The following is a 25011-nucleotide window of genomic DNA, read 5'->3' as shown; positions in this document are numbered from 1 at the left end:
AATCCCCCCCCCCTTCCCAAGAAAAGGAGGGGGCATAGGGAAGCTAGGGGTTTGTATAGGAGTCCGACCTTCCCCCCCCCTCCCCCGTTACCCAAATCACTGTCCTGTGGGGAAAAGAGGTCATGATCAGGGAGGGTCAGAATGATCATAATGATGAAGGAAAGATCTCGTACTCAGGGAATTAATGAAGGCTGCATTTAACTCCAGTTTGAAAAGGATCCCCTAATCCGAATAAAATCATATGTACTGTAGGTAACTAGAATAAGATTTAATATACGTCACCGGAATGAGAGATACCACAGCCAGTCTTCAGATCTTGCCTCAGCCAATCCCCCATAACAAAAGCCCCAAACAACACTCAAACGTATAGGATACTTGAACTTTCTCATTAAATCACATTTTAATTCAGCAGTGACAGATTGATTAATTAAAAATTAATATTTAAAAAATGTTTCCATTATTATCAGCGAGGTTCCAGCAATACATACTTTTGAAAATAACTTCTAATGAATACAGGAATGACTATGATGTCTTGTCTGAATATAGCCAAGCATATGTGGAATGTACTTAGGATCCAGACTGGAAAAATCACATAATTACACACTATGTTTATACAATAAGGATTTTTAAAAGACTATAAACAAAGGAGTTAAAGGACAGACGCCGTGGAGCTGCGGCGATGGTCGTGTGATTAACCTTGACGCACTAGGCCAATATAGTGGAAATATAACTTTGACAACAGTATTTAGCTGAGAGGAGGGATAGCATCTGATAACTTGTGAAGCAGTGGTCCTGGTAAGCACTAGTGAAGTCGTGAAACTTGTAGGACTTATTAGGAAAACAACCTGACTGATGGCGGGCGTCTGACTGGAGGTGGTGGTCATGGCGGTTGCTGAAATCATGGCGGCGAGCATCATCTTTATTTCTTTTTTACAGTGTTTTATTCTCAGGGAATCATCATAATCACCAGAACCTGCAGTGTGCTGTCTAGATTGCATCAGCCCAGTGAACAATATACTATGAAGTTATAAGGCCAACACATTTTTCATGGTCAAAGCAATCATCAGTACCAAACTTTTTTTTTTTTTTTTCTTTCTATCGCCACAGTAGTTATTAGATTGCAAATACAAACATATAGCTGACAGAATATTTAACAAATTTTTGGATGCCTCTGACATATCTGTTTTCTGGCTGTATTCGGTTCAGTAAGGGCAAAAGCTTGCCCAATACTGTACAGTATAAACCTTCTGTGTACAGCACACTTCCCTCTGCTGGCTAGTAGTACCATTATTTTTTACAATAATTTCTTTTCCCCTAGATTATTCTCTTTGCTGCATCAGGGGGGAAAGTGATGGACAGGCCTTAAATGTGATGTAGACAGTGAAATAGCAAATGAACATTTCTCATTAGATAAAGCTTTACCACATGGGTGCAATAGTTCCACCTATCTTTTTATGTCTGATAATGTTAAGGAAAGTAACTTTAGTGCAGTATGCAAAATAGATAAGTGCTTGTTGATTTTAGATCACAAAACATGTAGAACAAATAAATTTTACCTATCATGGGATTTTTTAGATAACTGCCTGGATGCTCAGGTAAATTTTTACAAGTTGCCAATACACCCCTCAGGTTGGGCAGTATATTTTTCTGGTAGTTTTTGATGAGATTTGAGTGATTTTGTCCTTCATTTTTGTTGGAAATGCTTCATTTTGTCTCTCTTTCCAATCAAGAACTTTGACTGGATGAGGAGGTGAAATGAAACATCTCCGACAGAAAATGAACGCAAAAATCACTCAAATCGCATCAAAAGACAAAACCCACCAGAAAAACATACTGCACAACTGGTTAACCTAACCAAAGAGACCTAATTTAACCTGACCGACAGAAAACGATGGCAAAAATCACTCATTCATTCATTCATTGCCAGATGCCATTTATCCCAAACAGGGTGGCCAAGGGCTTAAAGTTAATTGTTTTACAGGGAGGGGCACTAATCCTCCACCAACCCCACTTGACATGACTCAAATCGCATAAAAAACACCAGAAAAATACACTGCACAACTGGTTAACCTAACCAAACAGACCTAAACTAACCAAACCAAACCTAACCTAATGTGCTGCAGCTGAATGCTTACCTTAGAGATACGATGGTCCAGGTTGTGCAGTATATTTTTCTGGTGGTTTTTGATGTGATTTTAGTGATTTTTGCCTTCATTTTCTGTTGATAATGCTTCATTTCACCTCCTCGTCTAGCCTAAGTTCATGATTGGAAAAGAGGCTAAATGAAGCATTTCCGACAAAAATGAAGGTCAAAATCACTCAAAATCTCATCAAAAACAACCATAAAAAAATACACCGTGTTTTCTCAATAACTCAACGGCTTCCTCCAGTTCTGAGTGGAAACAATGCGTAAATACTTAATATTACACCCAGTGCACAGATCACGTCTTCTTCAGAAGCCACAGCGAGAAGGATTTGAATTTTCCGCCCAGAAGGAATCAAAGACCACGTTTCAAATTGATTGGTAGAATACCATCACATGACATAAAGTACTGTATGCCTTTGAGTGAGTGAAACAGACCTAGCAGAAGCATGCGGAGTCGATGGAAAGAGAATAACACGTATGAACGCACGCATTTTTTACTCGAACTGGCCAAGATCCAATGTACGTTTTTGGGGGAAATTTTAATTAAATTCATTATCTCTGTAAATATCAATTTCTGGATGGGGTTATAGGGGTTCATTAGCATTGTTAGGTAATATACTATGTGTTTGTGGTGGTAATATCCCAGAACTACATATTGGCAACTTGTAAAATAATACCTGTGCTCATGGTGGCTTGTTTACCGACAATCTTGTCAGTGTATACTAACTAGGGGGCTTTGTCTCTCAGACCTCCTATGATTTTAACCACCACAAATTGAAATGTTGGAAGCCGCCAACTCTTATAGAAACTCCTAACATAACGTCCTAAACAACCCGTGAAAGATCCATTTAAATAGAATATTTGGAAAACCCGTGCCCATCTGGTAAAGTACAGTATTAATTGTGTTTGTACTGTACAGTGCAGTGGGGTGTTGTGGTTTTACTGATAATATATTGGGTTTAGTTAATGAGGCACAAAATTAAATTTCACACCTGTATCCCATACTTTTCCAAAATCTAGTAAGTCTGATTTTACAGTTTGTTCATGTTCTGGATCTACCACATTTTCAGAAAAGCTGTGTGCCATCTTAGACTGTCTGTAAAAAAGAAAAAATCTTCAATTTGTAATTTGCTTGTAGGTTTAAAAAGTTTAATGGGCACGTTCTTATGTTTGTGCTCTTAAAAAAAAAAAAAAAAAAAAAAATCCTTGGGGAAGTTCTTATGGCTAAACGATTGGTCAGTTTGCCATCCCTGACAACAGTGGATTTTAATTTGTTTTTGTTGGCATACACAATACTGTACACTTCCAAAATATTTGCTATTTGTTATGAGCTTAAACTAATTGAAAGACTAGGGTATGACTGCCTTTCTGTCTGGTGACGAAGGAAACACGTGAATTACTTTTCAGTTTTTCATAATCAGAGCTTTGCGAATGGCTAGCACTATTTGTGAACCTGATTAATGCAAAATTTCATGAGGTTTTGGGTGGTGAATTAGGATTATTGATATGAGAAACGGTTCTTAATATATCTTACCCAGCACTTGCATCATTGCAGTGGACCTTGGAAAATGTTTGCTCCGACACCTGCGTTGTTTCCTGGAAAAGGTTGATGAATATGTATGTTAATACTATACAGTACTGTACTAATGTCTTTACCAAGTTACTGAGTTGTTGTATACTGTACAGAATCTCTCTCTCTCTCTCTCTCTCTCTCTCTCTCTCCTCTTTCCCCCAGTCTACCATAGTTTTAACCACAAGGGTGTTGTTTGCTTGCACCAACTCCAAAAACTGGTCAAATTGACCTTACTTCAGTTTTGGAACACCCCCCTCCCCCATCCACAGTTAAGACATGTACTCTTCCTGACTCCATCTGGGGATTACCATTCCGGTCAGTGTATCTCACATGGTACAAGCTTTTATTCTCTGTGAAATGTCCTTACAGATGGATAATTATAGTTGTGAAATTTCCATTGAAATATTACCCAGGAGCTAGTAGACCAGGGTGATGAGGTGTGTGATAGCATTAGATTGGGCAAGAATAGGTTACTTCTGTTAGGTTTGATTAGGTTGGTAGGGTTTGTAGACTATCTCAGAAATGGGCATTTTGCTGTACTGTAGATATTAGGTAAACATTGAATATTGTACAGGCAGACCCCGGTTTAATGATGCAATTGGTTAAGTAAAAACCCATCGCTAGGCGGGGTATTGTATCATGGGGTACTGTAAAGTATAGGGATGTGTTTTTGAGCTTTGAGTTCCCTCCCCCACCCAAGTCCTAAACCCACCCAAATGAACAATCTAAATGGCCTAACAGCTGTAAAAGAAGCTAACCTAAGCCTAAAACCAGTGCCCATCTCACTTGTACCCAGTCAAGGTTGCTGGAGAATGTGATCGACTCATATTCAAACTCTGTAGAGAAGAAGCAGCAGCATTGTATACAATCCCAGCATCAGACAGTCCCAGGACAATTAGATAAACATCTGTAATGCATAATAATAATGTATAAATGACGCAGAATTGTCTATTGTGACAGAAGTGAAAAAGTTACTACATGACAGTATTGTGATACCAACTCTAACGTACGGAAGTGAAGCTTGGACGTTGTTGGAAGGACACAAGTCAAGAGTGAGAGCCGTGGAAATGAGTTATTTAAGAGGAGCCTGTGGAGTCACATGGAGAGACAGGCTGACGAATGAGGATATAAAGGAGCGTTGTGGTGTTGATGTGGATGTGATAGGAAGCGTTATGAGGAACACACTGAGGTGGTTTGGCCATGTGGAGAGGATGGAGGGTGAAAGACTGACGAAGAGAGTGTATGTGAGTGAGGTGGAGGGGGAAAGAGGGAGGGGGAGGCCGAGGATGAGATGGAGAGATGGGGTGGAGAGGTATATGAGAGAGGGGGGTGTGAGTTGGGAGCAGGGGAGTGAAATGGCGGGGGACAGGGCGACTTGGAGGCGATTTGTTTGTGGCCACCCCAAACGGGATTGAGGCGTCTGGCAATAGATAGATAGATAGACAGAATCGTTGATGTATTGACGGGGAATGTGATCGGGATAGCCTTTTCAATGGCCCCCTGTTTATGTTGTTTTAGTCTGTTCTGATTGCTGAGTTTTATTTTCTTCTCTCTTTATTTTCCAACATTTATTTAGAAATTCCTCTGTATTTTCAGAGCGTTTTCGCTTGAAGAGGGTGAATGTAAACACATGATTTATCGATCGATGATGTGATCAGGATAGCCTTTTCAGTGGCCCCTCTTTATGTCATTTTAGTTACTGTTCTGGTGGCGGAGCTCCTTTATTTTCATTTCTCTTTTCCTTTGTATTTTCAGAGCGTTTTCCCTTGAACAGCCCGAATATAAACACATGATGTATTGATGTCACAGTTTTCATCAATGCATGAAATATTTATTATTAAAGGCATTCATCTATTTATTTATCCATAGCCTGACGCCCTAATCCCGCAAAGGGTGGCTTTCATAATTATTAATATTTATTTATTATTATTATTATATAATCCATAATAGGTTAGATGTTCAATGGTCAAACACAAAATATTCTTTGTTGAGTTGCCAAGTTGTCCACACTGTTTTGTGTACCTCATTTGATTTGGAAGTATCCATACTGCAAATGACAGTGTTCACTCCACCAGTCACTAAAATCATTAATCTAATTATAAAAACAGTTTGTAAATCAACCTAAACACAAAATTTAAGTACAAAATAATATCAAAATCATTAAAAAACTAAACAAAAATCATCGCATAACTGGAGGTGAGCCTACAATAGGCGGGATAGAGTGGTATTTCTACCCCATCACTGTTCTGGGGTATCGCATCTAGGGGTATTGTAAATCAGGGTTTGCCTGTATGTGACTTATAAATAGGTAGAACACGACCCTACAATAAAGGCTTAAATTCTCAGTAACTGTCAGTCTCATCCATGGTCTCTGAAGGAGAGACCAAGCATGAGGTGCAGGGATGGGACGGAGAAGTATAGGAGAGAGGGAAGAGAATTATAGAGAGGGTAACTTAGTAGCATTGGACTGGGTGACATGGAGGTTTTGTGGCTGTCTCATGAGATTAAGGCAATAGTCAGCCTTGAAGATAGTCTGGTTTTTCAACATACCCAGAATTGCCCAAAAAGAAGATTTTTTTTTTTTTTTTTTTTTTTTTTTTTTTTTTTAAATAGAATGATTTCTGCCCAGCCTGCAGAGGGTCAGGTTTGACTGAAATTGTTGTGTCTTATGAATTCTGACATTTACTGTATGTGGGTCAGGATACATTTCTTCCATCCTTACCATACTGATGTTCATGCCACAGACTGAGTGGCTTACATAGCTGGCATTTGCCTTGATGTACAGCAAATCCTTGTTCATAAGTCTCTGTCTGTCTGTCTGTCTGTCTGTCTCTCTCTCTCTCTCTGTCTCTGTCTCTGTCTCTGTCTCTCTCTCTAATGCCCCTTGAAAATTGCATGCAAAAGCTCTTGTGCTACCGTTCTTAAAAACAAAATCTGACTTGCCAGTTTTTCAGTTTATAGTACCAGTTGTATAGAAAAAATTTTTATATATCAGAACATATCCCTGATGTATAGTGAGGACAGTATGTGTATTTTTGTGTCTTCCTGGCAACTTCGTAGAGGATAGGAACTGTACCTTTGGCATACGGTATTAGCCAGTGTTCAGTATTTGGAACTTGACGAAGTTCTGGCAGATGGAACTAGAATTGACTGGTGTTGTGGATAGTAAAATACAGCACATAAGTTGCTGGAGGGTCAGCAAAGCATATCTGGAGTTTGTTCTCTGTCTGATTGTTTATTATCATTCTTTTAATAGAAAAAAGTCTCTCTTAAAGTGAATCCTCTTTGCCATAATATGGTTCACTAACCTGCAAGTCTCAGTTTAATTGTTGATAGGTGTAGCCGAGGTGTAATTAGATAGAGAGATGTTGTAGGTGTATTGTAGTTGTATTGTAGGTGATAGAGAGATGTTGTAGGTGTATTGTAGTTGTAGGTCGCAGTAGTCACTAGTGTTGATAGTGCTGCCCATGTAGATGATCATAGCTCAGGAAATGGAGATTAATGTGGGCAGCTGTTGATAAAATCGTGAGGCATTGGAAAGCTTGCTGCGGGGTAGGTGCCGCTCTGTCTCACTGGCCTCTCTGTCTTGTAATGTTGTTGAGGTGAGTTATTGGCACTCTCGGGTTACGGAGTTTATTGTCTACATATCTGTCTGTCTATTGCCAGATCCTATAATCCCGTAAGGAGTGGTCATTTGACTTTGAGCCATTTGTTTTATGGGGAGGGGCCCTAACCCTCCACCAACCCACTTGTTGACACAGAGGCAGCACGTATGGTTTGGTTATGTGGTTACCACCCAGCATTGTAAATGGTTTCTTGGCTTACAGGAAACCATATGGCTTGTCACTCAGTGTAAAACCACCTGTAAAGGAAAGAAAAGCAATAAGAAGTGACAGGAAAGATGGGTGAAATAGGAGAGGAGAGGAGAGCAGACACAGAAAAGTACACAGTTATATCGAGATGTGATTGACAGTGTAACGTAGTGTGATGGCAAACCTCCTAGCTACCCTGTCTTCCAGCTTCTGTATTCTATCATTCTATCGGGCTCTCTGACCGTGCCCTCCAAAATTTGAGAATGCATAGGGCTTGGAGGGGATGCAGTGTCTGGTAGATTTCCGCGGGTAGTTTCCATGACATCGGATAACAGGCTCAAGTTGGTTAAACAGCTTGTATTATGAGATTCTTGTATCCTCTAAACTAAAAAGAGATTGTTTGAGATATTGTACATTATATGTCTTGACATTCTTGATGGTCTGGGGCAACAGGATTGTTGATGTACATCATGTAGATTGACATTCCTGTTGAGAAGCTGTGTATATCTCCAGCAGACACAACATACTGCACATTGTGATTTGAGATATATATTAGTGCCTCTGATTATTACATATCTGTTACTCGTACATTTGACATATTAATACTTATACGGTATATCGCTCGGTCATGCCAAACTGTCGTACCATCGACCTATTTGCTATTACAATCTACGTAATTATACAGAAATATGTTATATAGCTAACCAATTCATGTTAAAGTAAGTACATGTTATTTGTTATAATATTGCAAAATTGAATATGGTAACATAATTTTGGAAACTAGCATAATTGTAACATACGGTAACATAATTGTAACATAATGTGAGAGTTTTTGAACTGGAGAAGTTAGATGTATCCTACATTTATCTTTTATTGCTAGGGGGTTCTCTAAAGCTGAAGAAAATCATCTGAGGTAATAAGAGTGAAATAGAAGTCACTGTACTGAAGTCACTTTACAGTGGGTTGGGTGATGTGACTTGGTTTTGTGCACAAGCTTTAAAAAGTACAGTATCTCTCAGATGGGAGGCAGTGATATCCACACTCATCATTTTAGCTCATGATGTCCCAAGAAAATTAATCTATTATCGTGTGGATATTCATATAACAATACAATACTGACTAGGAAATGTCACAGGCAAACAATTTAATGCTTAGTCATGAAAGCATGTTTTGAATGTATTGTGGAATCTTTGGGCATTATGCAATAACCTTTGCCTTTGGTGTCAGACTCTTACATGAAGTATGCTTCAGTACCTTTATAGAACAAGTAAACAGCTTGTGTTTCAGCTGTCCCTCTTCAATTACCACAGGCTGGGGGGAGGTGGTAGCCTGAGTTTCTCACTGAATGAAGACTTTGTGTCCATTGTTATGGTGTTAGTTTGAAGCTTTGGCAGCCTATGTAATATAACAGGTGATGATGAGGAGCCTTCATGTGGTGGCTCAGTATATCCAGGATGGAGTGAAGCAGCTGTGGTGTCCACCTTGGAGCCAAACCTCGGATGTCCCTGCATCTTGCTGCGGAGAAGGACCCTGGCTGCTGGCAAGGTGCTGCCTGCCACAAATTGGCACCAGTTCCCTACACAGTGTAGCTTAGTACAGTGCACCCTCACACAGTGCGAGTTTATGGGCAGCAGAAGCCCTCGCATTCTACGATTTCGCATTGTGTGAACCAAAGAACTTATGGGGAAAAAGGTATATGGTGGACAGCCCACCCAGGGCTTGGTCTTCATGTCCCCTTCCAGCCTACTCTGCTCTGCTAATACTTTGTCTAATAGTACTTCTAGTTGGACCAACAAATAGTACACCATGTACCTTTATTTAAGTGACTTGGGCTTGTTAAGAAGGGAGGGAGGTGGGTATCCGAGGCTCATCGGGGCGTCTACTCTTGCCCTGCTGCGGGGCGCCCTGTTGTCACTCTGTCACTGCTGAGGTCTCCTGGAGGTGCCAAAAGCCTTCAAAGTTGACAGCTTAGACCATGATGAACAGGTGGGAACTGCTGTGACACTAAAACGGACCATAGGATTCGAGGTACGACGTGTTCTTGCGGCAGTATGGAAGTGAAGTGTCTGATTATCCAGGAAAGTCTGTAGATAGCATGCAGATAGCTGGCCAGCTGCCTACCATTTTGAATCTGGCTTTTTGCCAGCCACTTGCCTTCATGTAACTGACTCGCATTGTCCAGCCCGACATTCGTAACAGTGGGAAGTCCATTTTTGCCTTGGAATCATACAACCAATTAGCATGTTGGGAAGTTCGATTAGCAGATTTCGCATTTGATAAAAATAAGCATTTTCTGGGTTGACCTCACATTGTAGGTGATTCGCATTGCGTGAGTTTGCATTGTGTGGGGGTGCACTGTACTGTACTGTACCTGTAGGAAGACTCCTCAGAAACAGTTGCTTACCTGTGGTCAATGCATCTGCTCTGCCAGACAAACAGAGGTTATTCATCATCACAGATAACAGTTTGTGGTGACTGTAACTTATGCAGTAAGGCAATATGGCCATTAACCTGAGAAGTGTGATATACATTATGTGGGTTGAGCAGGAAATTGAACTGTCTGTTCTTTGTCGTGATGTGAATAGGAGACTAATGACTTGAAAGAGATCATGTGGAGGCATCTGGAGCTTTTCTCTGCTGTTCCAACCTCATCAAACCACCCCTACTCATGGTATGTTTTTGATGCTATAATTATTAAAATTAGAATCATGAAGCATTCAGCCTGAGTGTACTATAGTACTGTAGATATTGACCCTCAGATTGGAATAATTACACCTTTAATTATGCTGTTTTAACTCATCATGCTAAAAACTGCCTGTGGTGAAAAAACTATACAGATTTAGTATTTCTGACTGGAAGAAAATCCTGAAACAACAGCATTTTGATTAACCTATGAGAGGACTTGACATCCTTGAGATACCCATACTTCATAATGTTCTCTCTTAAAGCAAGGAAGTAAAACTGATATGTAGTGAAGTTAGAATATTTATTTTTTGTGCACCATGCCACAAGTGGGAAACCCAACCTCACAGCTTACAGGAGAAAAAAAAAAAAATTGGTAATGATGTCATGCTTTTGAAAGATCTGTACTGGTGATTCATTGCACTTTGTCAGATATGAATCCACTGCCAACACAAATTGATTGATTATTGCATGGACGATGGATGCTCTACAGTGGCTAGTAGAGAGAGAGAGAGAGAGAGAGAGAATGTTAGACATGTCAAGTAAAGGAAGGAGTGGCAGAGTTCATTGCATTTATGAGGGCAGTCATCATACCATCAATCTATCTGTCTGTAGCCAGACACCATAATCCTGTAAGGGGTGACTGTTTGATTTTGAGTTACCGTAGTTGTTTTATGGGGAGGGACACAAACCCTCCGTCAACCCACTTGTCGACACACAGGGAACACGTATATCTATCTATCTATTGCCAGACAAGTCCTGTACAGGGTGGCCACGAACAAATCGCTTCCACGTCGCCCTGTACCCCGCCATTGCACTGCCCCGCTCCCAACTCACACCCCCCTCTCTCATATACCTCTCCACTCCATCCCTTCATCTCATCCTCGGCCTCCCCCTTCCTTTCCCCTCCTCCATCTTACTCACATATACTCTCCTTGTCAGTCTCTCACCCTCCATCCTCTCCACATGGCCAAACAACCTCAGTGTGTATGGGTTGGTTATATGGTTACCACCCAGATTTGTAAGTGGTTTCATGGCTTACAGGAAACTGTTAGGTTTTTCACTCAATGTAAAGCTATATGAAAAGGAAAGAAGAGCAATAAAGTGATAGAAAGATGGGAGAAATGGGAAGAGAGGATGGCAGACAGAGGAAAAGAATGATAAAGATGAGGGAAAAAGTAGGCAGCATTACATTGAGTGGATAATGGTTTGAGGGGAAGCGGTGGCTCAATCGGTAGAGAGGTGGCTTTCAGTCCTACTGAACTCGGTGTCAAATCCCCGCTAGGGCAGGGAACAGTTTAAGGATTTGAATTTCGTAACATCAGACTTTACTGATCTACCCGAAGACGCGCCAACATGTCATAGAAATACCTCCACTAATACCAATACACCAGTCCTGTATGAGACAGCCCTACCGTGTATTCGATATGGACGGTGGATGTTAGTGCTGAAGTGGTGACATGTAGAGGTGTATGGTATGTAGGAGGATTACTGGGCCTTGGGAGCAAGCTGTGAAGCTTATTCCCAGAGTTGGGGGGGGGGTACTTCCAGTCTATATAAACAATTGTTTATTAAACAAAATAAAAATAAAAAATGGCTTGAACCTTACTATATATACATGTACAGTATCATGTTTTCTGGCACACTGTAAGATACACTTTTTTTCTGAAATATTTCTTTGTAGGTTACAATTCGTCATTACTGCAGTGCCAACTATTAGTCGTCTATTAAACCCAGTGAATACTTTACCGTGTTTACAACTTGTAAATGCTTCCACTTGCCTACTTTAGCCATACAAATTTTGGTGATGTATTGACAGCTGTTACATTCCCATGGGGTGGGGAGATGCAGAACTTAGCTCATAATCACCCTGGGAATGCAGGACGAGGTGAATTTAAGCCTGATGTTCAATCATGCCCATCCCCCCATCGTAGATGATCATCATTATTATTATTATTATTATAACAGGTATTATTATACTAAGGTAGATCTGGAAACAAATGAGAAAGAATAGGAGACATGCTGGTAAATGGACTGCACAGTTATTAGCACATCATCTAAGCCTTCAGAATCTTGGCTCCACCTCTTTAGCAAACCATGAGCAGTTTTTAAAATTATTAGTTGTGGATGTCCTTCACACACCTCTGCCAATTGGACAGTTATTGCTTCGACTGCAAGTTAAATAAAAGGACTCCAGTGCATGTTCATTTCCACAAATACCGTACTTCACCCAGCCATTTTGATTTGCTCAGTTCCATAGTTTCATCAGTCTCCATACCTCACTTTCTTAAGACACTCATTCACTATATGTCTGTCTGTCTTCCTGGACTTCTATACCTCTTCATACTTTCAGACTCAGTGTTGCCCTTTTCGCCTCTTCTCTACTTTCTCTGTGACTGCAGTATATGGATAACATCTTATTACATTCTCTCATACCCCTTCATCAGTAGACTTCCTTGTACCACATATTTTAACAAATTTGTTTCCTGTTCTACCCAGTCTACATAATCCACATTTTTCGTAACAGCCCCAATTCTACTGCATTTATGTGTGACTTTTCACTTTAATTTCATACCAAGATCTCACACTCATACAGAAATGTGGGCATTGATGTATCCTCATGCAGTCGTCTTGCAGCTTCCTGACTCAGTCCTGTTTTCTCTCAAGGTCATTTTAGCTCTCTCTCTCTCTCTCTCTCTCTCTCTCTCATCTACACTATTATTTTTCTTGAACACATTTATTATCCTTCCTTATTACTTCACTGAGGTTCGTACACTCTTCCACCAGTTCGTCTCTCCATTCACCAGTGTCATGAGAAAGGTGAGGAATACCCTGTTTTAATCCTTTACTCGTCAGTATTAGGGTGGACCCTGTTTGTCCCAGACATTTAAGAAATAAAGAACTTAAACTTTTCTGTGTTTTCCCTCCTGACTAATTTATGCATTTTTCATTTCCATTTTCTTTTTTGTGAAAAAGTCAACTAAAGCTATTGACATTGAAGGAAAATGCATCCCCACCCTTTTTTTTATTTTTTATTTTTTTAAAAACCAGAGGTGAATAAAATTATATATTTGCCAGGGTAATAAGCTAGAGATGTAGCACCATTCTTGAACAAGTCAAGGTAAATACAATATATTAACCTCTTGGATAGTAAAGATTGCCCAAGCTGAATAAAATTATGGGCATGTGTCCCTGACTTGACAAATACTGGTATGTTCATTCCCAAAGGACCAGCATTCCTTGTCTTTTGGATGACCCCTTCAACCTGAGAACATCTTTAAAAAATTCTAGGTAATGCCATGGAATTTTAATAATGTACTGTATATTTAAGAGCCCTATTCCTTCATGATGAGGGAGTCGATGATGCCTACAGTATTCTTAACTCTTCTGTCTGTCTGTAGCCAGACACCATAATCCTATAAGGGGTGGCCGTTTGTCTTTGAGTTGGTGGTTTCACAGGGAGGAGCACTGACCCTGCACCAAGCCACTTGTTGACACCAAGGGAACATGTATGGTTGGTTATATGGTTACCACCCAGCATTGTAAGCCAGGAAACCATTAAGCTTGTCACCCAGTGTAAAGCCACCTGAAAAAGAAGGAAGAGTAATAAAAAGTTACTGGAAAAGTGGGAGAAATAGGTAGAGAGGAGGGCAGACACAGGAAAAGAATGATAAAGGTGATGGAAGAAGCAGGCAGCACTGCATCAAGTGAGTGCATGATGGTCACCATCATTTAACCACTCCAGTTTAAAGTTTTCAGAGCTGGAAAAAAATTTGAGAGTGAAAGGAAATTTTTAAAAACATGTTGCAGATGCTTATGTTATATTGTTTCGGATTTCCAATTTGTACAGAGTTGGCAATAGTCAGAATATTAGTAGTTGAACATTGCAGTCAGTGTGAACTGTGAAAGTTCAGGCATCATACCAAAACTGCAGTTGGCAGTCTATAGGTACCATTGTGTATATATATATATATAAGTAATAATGGAGAGTTGTAAATTTGACTGGTGAGGATTATATGTTAACCCATTCAGCCTGCGGACTTTTGTTATTTTTCTGCTGTCTCCTGACTGTCTGATATAGCTTAAAATGGACTTTTTAAACTGGAGGGGTTAGATTCAGCCTTGATAAATTCCTTAAGTATGAGAAGCCTTTCATGTGTTGAATGTGGTAGCAGCAGGAATCAACAGATGATCCTGAACTCTAGGGGTAAGGTAATGGTTCTAGCTCTTGTTAGCATCAGCAAATTTGTTTAAGCTGTTATAGGCAAGTGGAAATGTTTGTAACTGGTAAGGCATTAGTTTCATTCATCGAAAGGGGTACTTAGGGGAATTTAAAAAAAAAAAAAGTGGGAATGGAAACTAGTATTATTTTTGTTCCTCTTCAGTGCCTGGTCAAGTGGTTAGAGAAATTATCTGTTGTATGAAAGTGTGAGTTTGATCATAAACTGGAGCAGGGAACAGTTTGGTGCCTGAATTTCACTAATACAATCTTAACAGATCTGTAAGACCCACCAGTCGTAATATCCCTCACTAATCTGGTAATTACTGTGCTCATTTAACTCTTAATGTTTTGTAACATACAGCTGTTCATTTACGCAGGAGTTATTACATAATACACCATTGTTCATTACTAAGTGGTCAGGATACAGCATACAGTGAAGTGTCAGTGTCAGAATGACCCACTGACATATTTTCATACATCATTTGTTTTTGTAAATTGCTTTTGAACTTTACTACACATACTTCCAATCATTTCCAGTACCATCACATTTTTATACTTACATGGAGCCTTGAATATGAGTACAGATAAACTTGCTGAAGGGTCAAGATGAAACTGTGTGAGGCTGCAGGGGAAGACTAATTTGTGTGTACTGATAAGGATGTTTAGAAAGTTGTTTAATACTTTTCCTGAATGATAAAGCTAATGATGCTAGAATGAGGAACTGAGAGGTCAACTGGGAATTGAGTCCACTGATGATATGTAGGTGTAGATTGAGGTGGTTAGTATGTATGAAGAGGATGAGAGCGAAACCTGGGTGATGCGAGTGAAGGTAGAACGAAGCATGATAGGTCAAGAAGAATGTGGATAGATATGGTATGGTAAGTGGTGTGTACTGTGAGATGCAGAGGTTGGTGAAGTCAGGATACTGACAGGGGCTCGACTTGGTTGAATGAAATATGTAAGAACATGACAGCATATTGGCTGTCTAGTAGGTCATACAAAGCACATTAGGGAAAAGTGAAGGGAAAATGGTCATGCCTATGAGATGTGTCAGTCAGGATTAGAGTGCTTGAGTGGTGAGTGAATGAGTGTATGGTCCATTTCATTGGGCATGCTGCTTATTAGCTTTCCCCCTGCTGGTGTTTGCTCTTCCTTCCTTTCTGAACCCTGCATCACCCCATTCTTACATGGGAAGAAAGATTTGGATACTGATATAATAATCATGACTATAATTATCATCATCATCATCATGTGTATTGTGAATATTATGATTGTGAGGACCAGCTTGCCTAGCCCTAGGCTTGTATGCTCCTCATGGGGCAACACAGGATTAGAAGATGGATGGATGGATGAATATTGTATTATGATGAGAGTGTGGTTTAGTAAATATCAGAGTGTGGTGTGAAGTTTCACATTGTTTTGACAGTTCTGTTGCAATTGAAACATTTTGTGATGAATTACTACTACTGATGGAATAGAATACTGTTACATAGAACTAGTTGCTGTTAACTAAGGTTGCCCACCATTCACTTATGTGCAGTGGTACTCACAATGACTGTACTTATTAACAAGCCTGGTATTTTCTTATGACCTGTGAAACCATCTAGCTTGTTTAATGGTGAGCAAATGACATATAAATGCTTGTGATCTGATTGGTTAGGCACTTCCACCAGCCATGACCTGTAAAGGGTTTCAATTCAAGCGATAGTTGGAAGTTTATTGTTCACCTACTGTCACTCTGAGGAAGATGATTGTTCATTCTTACTTTCTCTACTGTACTAAGTAGCCCGTTTTTTTGCTTAATTTTTTGTCGTTTATAGAAGCTAAGGCTGCAGTGCGTGTGGATGGTGAACTGAGTGAATTTTTCTCTTTGAAGGTTGACAGGGATGTGTCATGTCTCCATGGTTGTTCAATCTGTACCTGGATGGGGTAATAAAAGAGGTACAAGGTAGGGCAGTGGATGTTGGAGTTGCCCTGGTGAGAGAGGGTAGTGTTTGGAAACTCCCTGTACTGTTGTTTGCAGATGATAGTGTATTGTTGAGTGAAGACGAAGGGGAGCTGCAAGGCTTGGTGGATGAGTTTCGGAGAGTGTGTAGGAAATGGAAGCTAAAGGTGAATGTAGGGAAGAGTAAAGTGATGGTCTTTGAGAGAGGTGAAGTCAGTGAATGTACATTGAGGTTGGATGGTGAGGAAATGGAAAATGTGAGTACGTTTAAGTACTTGGGGAGTGTGATGAGTAAGGATGGAAGTTTGGAGGATGAAGTGCTTGAAAGGGTACAACAAGGAAGAAGGGTTGCTGGTTCCTTGAAAGCAGTGCTAAGAAACAGGGAGGTGAGCATGGAAGTGAAAAACTTAGTACATGACAGTATTGTTTTGCCAACTGAAACGTATGGAAGTGAAGCTTGGACGTTGTTGGAAGGACACAAGGCAAGAGTAAGAACAGTGGAAATGAGTTATTTAAGAGGAGCCTGTGGAGTCACATGGAGAGAAAGGCTGACAAATGAGGATATAAAGGAGCATTATGGTGTGGATGTGGATGTGATAGGAAGCATTAGGAGGAACACACTGAGGTGGTTTGGCCATGTGGAGAGGATGGAGGGTGAGAGACTGACAAGGAGAGTGTATGTGAGTGAGGTGGAGGGAGGGGTAGGCCGAGGATGAGATGGAGGGATGGAGTGGAGAGGTTTATGAGAGAGGGGGGTGTGAGTTGGGAGCAGGGCAGTGAAATGGTGGGGGACAGGGCGACATGGAGACGATTTGTTTGTGGCCACCCAGTATGGGATTGAGGCATCTGGCAATAGATAGATAGATAAAAACTCCAACATCTAGCATGCATCGGCCTTGGTCGCCCAGTGGCACCCCTCTGCTTTGCTCAGTCTCTAGCTTCCTTTCTATTCCTTATGCCTGAGATTACACTTGTTGACTTTATCCCAAGTCTTTTCGGTCTGCCTCTTGCAACTCCATCCTCGACATTCACACCCCTCACCCTCCAAACCCATCTGTCACCCTCCATCCTCTCCATTGTCCAAGTGTCATCGACCACCCCCTCCTTGTCCAAACCACCTCAGTCTACCCCTTTTCAGCACATTAATAATGTGTTCAATCGCATCCTTCCTCTCAGCACATAGTCCTAGCCCCCCAGGCCTCCTGATGGGGCAGTAAAGGTGTAACACACAAAAGATTTGTTGTACCATGTTATTATTTTGGATAAGGGGATTAGAATGCTTTCTATGTAAATTTGTCTTTTCTTGTATGAAGAATGGAGGATGAAAATTAGGTGAAAACACCTTTTAGAGTGATTGTGATAGGTAGTGCACCAACAGTTAAATATAAGGAGACATGGGATTTGTTCTAAAAAATAATCTCGGGGTTAAGTGGCAACAGAGGTGCTGCCGGAGATTTGGATAGCATTAAAAGCTGTCATCAGGTGGATAGGACTTGACACATGCCAGTTGACTTGTACTGAGCCTTGCAGAACAAAACAAAGTGAAGATTGATAAAAGAGATGGGAAGTGTGAGCTGAACTTATGAAAGCCGCACAAAGCATTTCAAAACAAAAAAAAGTAAACAGTTCACAATAAGGAGTGGGAATTGTGAGTTTGAGTTTGTGTTAGCGTAGTGATATGATGACCTCACTGCCCAGCCTTATGTTGCATATTGTCTCACAGTTACAAAGTAAAGAAAGGAGAATGTATTGGGGCTGCTGTGACCATTGGTGCACTCAGACTTGTATGTCTCACTCAGCATAGTAAATTTGTCATTAGATAGAATAGAATAGTACTGGAGTTATCCTGTCCATCAGTTTAATGATATCAGTGTAAGTCACTTTTGACACAGCCGAATAAAATCGTGGCATGAGGTAAATTAGAATGCATATACTCAAATTGCCCTGACCATGATAGGGGTTGTTACCTCTGGTTTATCTGGATCTGAACCTAGTTAACTGCAAGCTGAAGTTGCCTTTCCCTTCCAGTCCACCATCCCATTCTCAAAGGGTAAGGATATTTATATAACGGCATTTCCACTGCCCAATATTATCAGTGTCACTTGTGAAGGTATACTTCTCCAACACCAGAAGGGTAATGATGTTAATATAAACTGTCAGACTTCGACACGAAAATCTTATAATGAATAAAGAACAGACTGGCATTTGCCAGAATAACATATGATAGGTGTGACCATGAAAGCGTAAACTAATTCTTCTATTGACTCTCAGTACGGCAATGGCAGTGGCAGTTTGTATGATAATCCCAAGTTCAGAATGGGCCCAGTTGATTGGATGTTCAACCAAAGCTGGCTTCAAAAATAACCTGAAGAAGGCAGCATTGCCAAAATGTCGAATATACTCGATCCCTGTTCGGCGCCTTGTTTTTCTCTATAATTCCTTTCCTGTTGTGATGCTTTGAGTGATAATTGTATGTCGTAAGTGGTCAGAATAACCTAATATAGTAGGTTTGGTTTGGATTTGATAGAACTGGGTCATTCCCGTATCTGGAATACAAAGTTGTGGTTGTGTGAATTTTAGTGAACTTAGTTATGAGGTATGAATGAGTCATTGGTCATTGTAGATTGCCAGTTTTCATGTGATGACCTCTCCCACAACTTGAATACTAAGTTGTTGTTTTGATATTTGATGAGCCTGAGTTTTAAGGAAGGAAGGAATCCATGGCACTTATCAGATTGAACTTTCAGTCTGACTACACTTTTCCATCAGCTGGTCTTAAATTAGTTAAGGGCTTTCTTTGCATTAGAAGCAATATGCCTTATACTGTACTGTCAAAGAGTAATCTCCTAAATATGCCTACACTACTCTGACCTGAAAAGAGTTGCTTCTAACATACCACATATGGTTGTGTAAAGCAGTTCGCTTGGTGTGATCAGAGGATAACTTTGGTTGTAAGAATGGGAAGCGGGGGTGGCTCGTTGATAGAACATCGGAATCATGAGGTTGAGATTTTGCGCCCTTCCTAGGTAGCTGCCTTCGCTGGGAGGGGTAGCGCTCTCCTGTAACCTTAGCAGGGCTGTATTATTTATCTAGGTCCAGCTCAAGGAATAATCCCTTTGGCTGTAAGAAGAAAGAACACAACATTATTCTATTGTAAATGTTTTTAAGCACAGAAGAGAGTGGCATAGGAAATTAGCATATATTGCTGGTTATTTTTAACAGCACGTGCTGTACAATTTACAATTGAAGAGCAGCTGATTTATTCGTACAGTACAGGTATGTATTGTCAGAATCATTACAGTATTCAGAACATAAACACACCTTTTGAGGAGGAGGTATTTACTGAGCACCAGTGTTTTGCTCTGCTGAGCTTTGTGAGTGAAATAATGTTCAGTAGACTCTCAACTCACTGGATATGTTATTTACAAATTTTATTGGCATTATCTGCCTTTTTTCTTTTTACCTAATTTTGGACAAGCCTATGAAAGTGAATGGAAGGAATTTGCAAGTTAACTTGAATTTTGTAGTTGAATTAGGAAATATGAGTATTATTTGCAGAGTTTGTAAATGAACATGAACATTGTTTTTAGAAACAACAAGTAACCCAGAGGAAGTCAGAGGTTTTTCTATTATGGAAATGCCACCAGGGCTATAGGTCGGCCTTATACCCCTAAAGGTTTGGGAGGCTAGCCTCGGTGCTGTATGCTGCAAAGGGGGCAACATGGGATCAGCAGTTACTGTTACAGTAGCCTACAATATATGCGTGACATTATTAGGATGCCTGTTCATGTATTCTTTGCCTAAACCAGTTTTCCATATTGATATGTGGTGGGGAGATATTAGAGCCAAGCTTTTTCATCTCTAGGGACAATAATCAGAAGTGAGAGGAAGACCCTGGTACAGTCACCTTCCTATGTCATTGGAGGTACAAGACTGCAACACAGGTGCTGGGTGGTAGGATCGCCACATCCCAGTGCCAGTACAAAGAAGAAGGGTTTGCAGCCCCACACTCCTGCTACTTTTAATCGCCCTGTACTACGTGCAAGGAGCACGTGGATTGTGTTCTTTCTTCCTTATATCCAGGTATATCCCCTTATATTGTACTGTATAGTAGGATTTAAGTAGTTTGGTGGTTTTGCATTCATAATAACATATTGCCTAATGGATCTTAACCCATTCCATCCAGTCTTCTTTTTAAGTTTATTCTTGCTGCCTTCAGACAATTTTGTTTAACTTGTTTATTTATTTAGTTATGTATTGTACTGAAGGGGTTATCAAACCACCTCCAGAGCTATATAAAGTTATATGAAGATATCAGGAATAATATGAAAAAGACATCCCTGGCTGGAAAAGGTTAATGGTGAGTGGATCAGTCAGATTTGCATTTGTTAGTTTTATGGGTGCCTGATAATTGACCAGTTGAATGTTCATATATTGTTCAAAGATATGAGTAGAGAGAAGTGAAGCACTTAATATTTTTATTTGTTCCTTCATACAACCATTGCTTATGTAGGGTGCTGTCTAGCTGCAGCTTGGGTTTTCTGGTTATATTAACAGTGAATAACTATACCGGTATTCTTTATTACAAATACGTGTTTAAAGGCTCTGTTTCATTACAAAGGTATTTTAAGAAGCTTTCATTTACATGTACATTGTACAGTGGGCTCACCTACAGCATAATTTGGTGCACAGAGGAGGGAGTATTGTGCAGAATTGCATTATGGAAGACAGAGCCCAAGGGGGAAAACAAAGTTGGTCTCAACCTTACCCAGAGCCACCCCAAATGGGCCCCCAAACCACATCAAGCTGGCTTTAAAGCTACCAAACATTTATAAGCCTAACAAACACTTGTATTGAACCAAGATGAACTGTGATGGAAGAAAGGCATGGTGTTGTGGAGGAGGAGGAGGAGATGTGAAGTGGCCTGAGCAGTCAGGTTCCAGGTGCAATGGGAGGCTAGTGTGTACAGTAGCTGAAAATGCCTTTTGGGGTACAGTATGTTTGGGTCTGTGTCTAGAGTTTCCAAGGAACATTATGAAAAACTTTAGAACCTGATTAAAAGTCATTAATATTATATATGAATGGCATTATGAAAGGTAGTGTTAAATCAGAGCCCACTGAAAATATATTGTGGAACACAATTGTCAGCAGAATTGCATTATTAAGAGTAATTAGTCTTATGCGTTTGATGACTTTGGGCCTTGAGTGAATTCATCATGATTGAACTTGTTTTCTTACATATGTACCATGAATGTGTGTACAATAGTATTAAATGTGAAAGCATAAACCCATCTATTTGACGAGAGAAACGAAGTTAATTTAAAATTATGCACAGTACAGTGTTATGGTTCTTTTAATAAAGAACATTGTAATGGATGTGTATACATAAAGTAGATTTCTAACAGTAATACAGTATATAGGAGACATTCAAGAATCTCGTATAAAACATTAAAACGTGTACTGTACTTAATTTTAGATATAGTGAGGTAACATTACATGATAGATGTGACAATACAGTACAGTACAAGGCAGCTTTTATGCTGTTGTGCATACGGATACTATAGTATACTATTGCAGTCCTTAGTTTCTTTACTCCCTGGCATAAGGGAAGTCGAAGCCAGGGTTGAAGAAAAGCCATACTAGTGGAGATGGTAATCTGACAGTCTGGTGGTGGTTCATGATGATGGAATGGCTCACACACATCAAGCCCAACATTGTCACTGATGCCTACCACATAACCAGTCATGGAATATGACTGAAATATTTTTCATTAAATGCAACTGAAACAGGAAGGCATTAATATCACATACTACACTGAATGATTCTGGGCTTCATGCATTCTGTGAACCTGGGTTATGTCCAGACTGTCTTTTTTCAAGTGTTTTGCTCAAAGCAGCTTCATAGTTTGTGATTATTATAACAGTGAAGTGACTTATTAGGGTAATATCGTAGTTATATCAGTATGCAGATAGCAGTATTATAAACACATTCTTCTTAGGCATTCAATTCCTTCTCATGAAACCTGTTCAGTCACTGCTTTGTTATTAGCCTTATGCTTCAGGAGTACTGTGAACACTTGGAAAACGACAGTTTGGACATAAACCAAGTTCACAGTATGCATGAGAAGCCCAGAATCCTAGTGCATAAATTGGTACAGTATTTAATTCCTTCCTTTTCCAGTTGCATTTTATGACAGATACTTCAGTAATATTCCATGACTGGTTATTTGGTAAGCATCAGTGACAGTGTTGGGCTTGATATGTGAGAGTCAGTCCATAATCATGAACCATCATCAGACTGCTAGATTAACCTTGTTCGCTCACCAGGCTTTTCTTTAGTCCTGGGTTCGATTTCCCTTGAGCCAGGAAGATAAAATAACTAAGGATTGTGATATTACACAGAGTGGATACTGGTTGGATGTTGATTACTGTACAGTCTTCCTTCTGCCACCTTCCCATCATCTGAATGGAGGAGGATTTGCTGCAATGATGGCACGAAGCCATGCTCCTGGAGACACACACTTCTCATTCTTTGGGGTAGAGGATCTGCAGCTACTCTGGCCTGTCAGTTCCTCGTTTTTGGAAGAGGCATTGGCCCCTGCTCTTGTCAGCTGTGAAAATTCCATAACACCTCATCCTTACCAGTTTGTTTCAGCATGTGGCACATTAATATGCTCTTGAGTTATTAATGCTGTCCTGATATAAAAATGGTATAAGTAACATACAAAAGAATAATAATGTATATTCTGCAAATTAAATCTTTATGGAAGAGGTACAAGCCTCCAGCCACACAAAAATAAGAACTGTTGTGACTGACCCTGGCTCACACATTCACACTTAACAAGTACTGAACACACCACATGAAAGCAGTGGTCAGTGAGATGTTACTGCTGCATTAACCCTGTAAATCTGGGTGACGCATTTTTAATTTATTCTTGCTGCCACTTGATTTTATTAAACTTGACAAAGACCATGTTTAAAAAAAGTCACTCCTAAGCTGAAAAAATTAATTAGAAGACTAGAATTAAAACAAAAATGTTTTTGCGCAAGGGGTTCAGTGAATGCCTCTTGGCTGTACCACTCTGCCTTTTTACATTCATTGCATCTTGGAGAGAAACATGGCTGGATTAACACATACAGTGCTGTCAGTTATACATACAGGAAAAAAAAAAAAAAATTAGTGTAAGAAACAAAAAACTACAGAGTTAGTAACTGTACTTTCATATAAAAAAACTGTGCTATGGTCATCCATCCGTCCATCAAACATCGTTCAATTTTATATTGCTTTTTTATTGCGACTGTAGCATGATACATTACTATGTAGCAATGATGCGAAATATTGGGGTCGAAGTCAGCATTCCTTACTGTATGTGAAACATATGATAGAACAAGCACCAGTTATAAGTATGGCCCGATCACACTGACAGCAACATTTCCATCTCTTACAGCATTGTAATCCAACACACTATGTGACAGTCCGACAAGAATATCCACTCCAGTTGCAACAATACAGTAAAAAAAGTCTTCTACACATCTACATCCCACCACCTTCATTAATCTCTTCAGCCCACGTTCTTTTGAGTATATACTGTATATATAAAATGGGATGAGACAATTAAGAAAACATAGAAAATGAAAGCTTGACCAAGAACTTGACCAGACACTTATAAACAAATCATTGGAGCCCTTGGAAAAGCACTAAGAATCATGTGCCCAATGTGTTTAATGCTGCTGCTGCTCTTGTTTGCATAACCCTAGTCTGTCTGGTCAAACAGACCTGTTGACTGCAGGTCAGCAGTTGAAGGCAGCCTGAATGTTAAGGAAGCCTCCCTAGTTGTCCATCTTACATACAACAGCTTGAGAGTCCAACTACTTGCTGGCCAAAATATCTATCAGTTTGTGTAGCGAGAAATCTTAATTCTTGACATGAACAAGTTGTCTCCTTGTTGCCATGTCCAAATGCCCACGATTTTGTGTCCAGGAAGAATTGATCAGCACTCCGTCTGTATTAAGCCAGACATCTTAATCCTTGTCATGAACTTGGGTCCATGTTGCCTTGTCTTCTGCCATTATTCATGCATCTGTCCACTCTTTCCTTCCATCTCATTCCTGGTCATCCACTCACCATTTACTACACCCAGTTACACCGCCCTAATAAATCTTTATTTTCCATTCACTCCATGTGGCCTAAGCATCAGGGTATTGTACTTGCAACACTTTCCAGCATATCCTCATCAAAATGACAATGCTCCAGAGCTGGAACACTTAAACATATATATTAATCAACACCCCCACAAGATGCAAAGAGCAAATGACGACTTACCCTTCCCTGGGTCTAATATACAGACTTTCTTGAGCTCGGTGTGTGCATGAAATTTCATTTGTGTCATCGTCATCCTGACTAAAAAACTTGGAGAGGATTCAAAGAAAAATATCAACAGACATGCCTAGTGAAATATGCTGAACACTAATTCACACATCAGTTAGTCCACTGCAGTTGTGTCTCAGCTTCACAGGCCCAACCATCTACAAGTACATTATTATATTCATGCTTACTCAGTGTCATTCAGCATACTAGCTTCATTCACTCTATCAGTACATGTTTCACCTTTCCATTCATCCACTTAACTCC

At 40.0% G+C, this 25011-nt stretch overlaps 1 protein-coding gene across 2 annotated transcripts in view; it reads left to right on the top strand.

Moving 5' to 3' along the window:
- The first annotated feature begins 664 nt into the window (after positions 1-664).
- Positions 665-25011, top strand: part of LOC145417893 (uncharacterized) — a 62256-nt gene continuing 37909 nt past the window's right edge. Inside the window, exons 1-2 of one of the 2 annotated variants that reach the window (XM_080286508.1) lie at positions 667-795; positions 20246-20463. The gene's annotated coding sequence lies outside the window, so the exon portion shown is untranslated. Of the gene's footprint in view, positions 796-20245; positions 20464-25011 lie in introns of both variants that reach the window. The other variant, XM_080286509.1, reaches the window with a different exon arrangement.

Source organism: Coenobita brevimanus, chromosome 111 (assembly GCF_032717465.1).
Source record: "Coenobita brevimanus isolate Jiangsu-jjx chromosome 111, ASM3271746v2, whole genome shotgun sequence".
Classification (NCBI taxonomy): Eukaryota; Metazoa; Arthropoda; class Malacostraca; order Decapoda; family Coenobitidae; genus Coenobita; species Coenobita brevimanus.
This window is presented reverse-complemented; position numbering and strand designations above follow the sequence as displayed.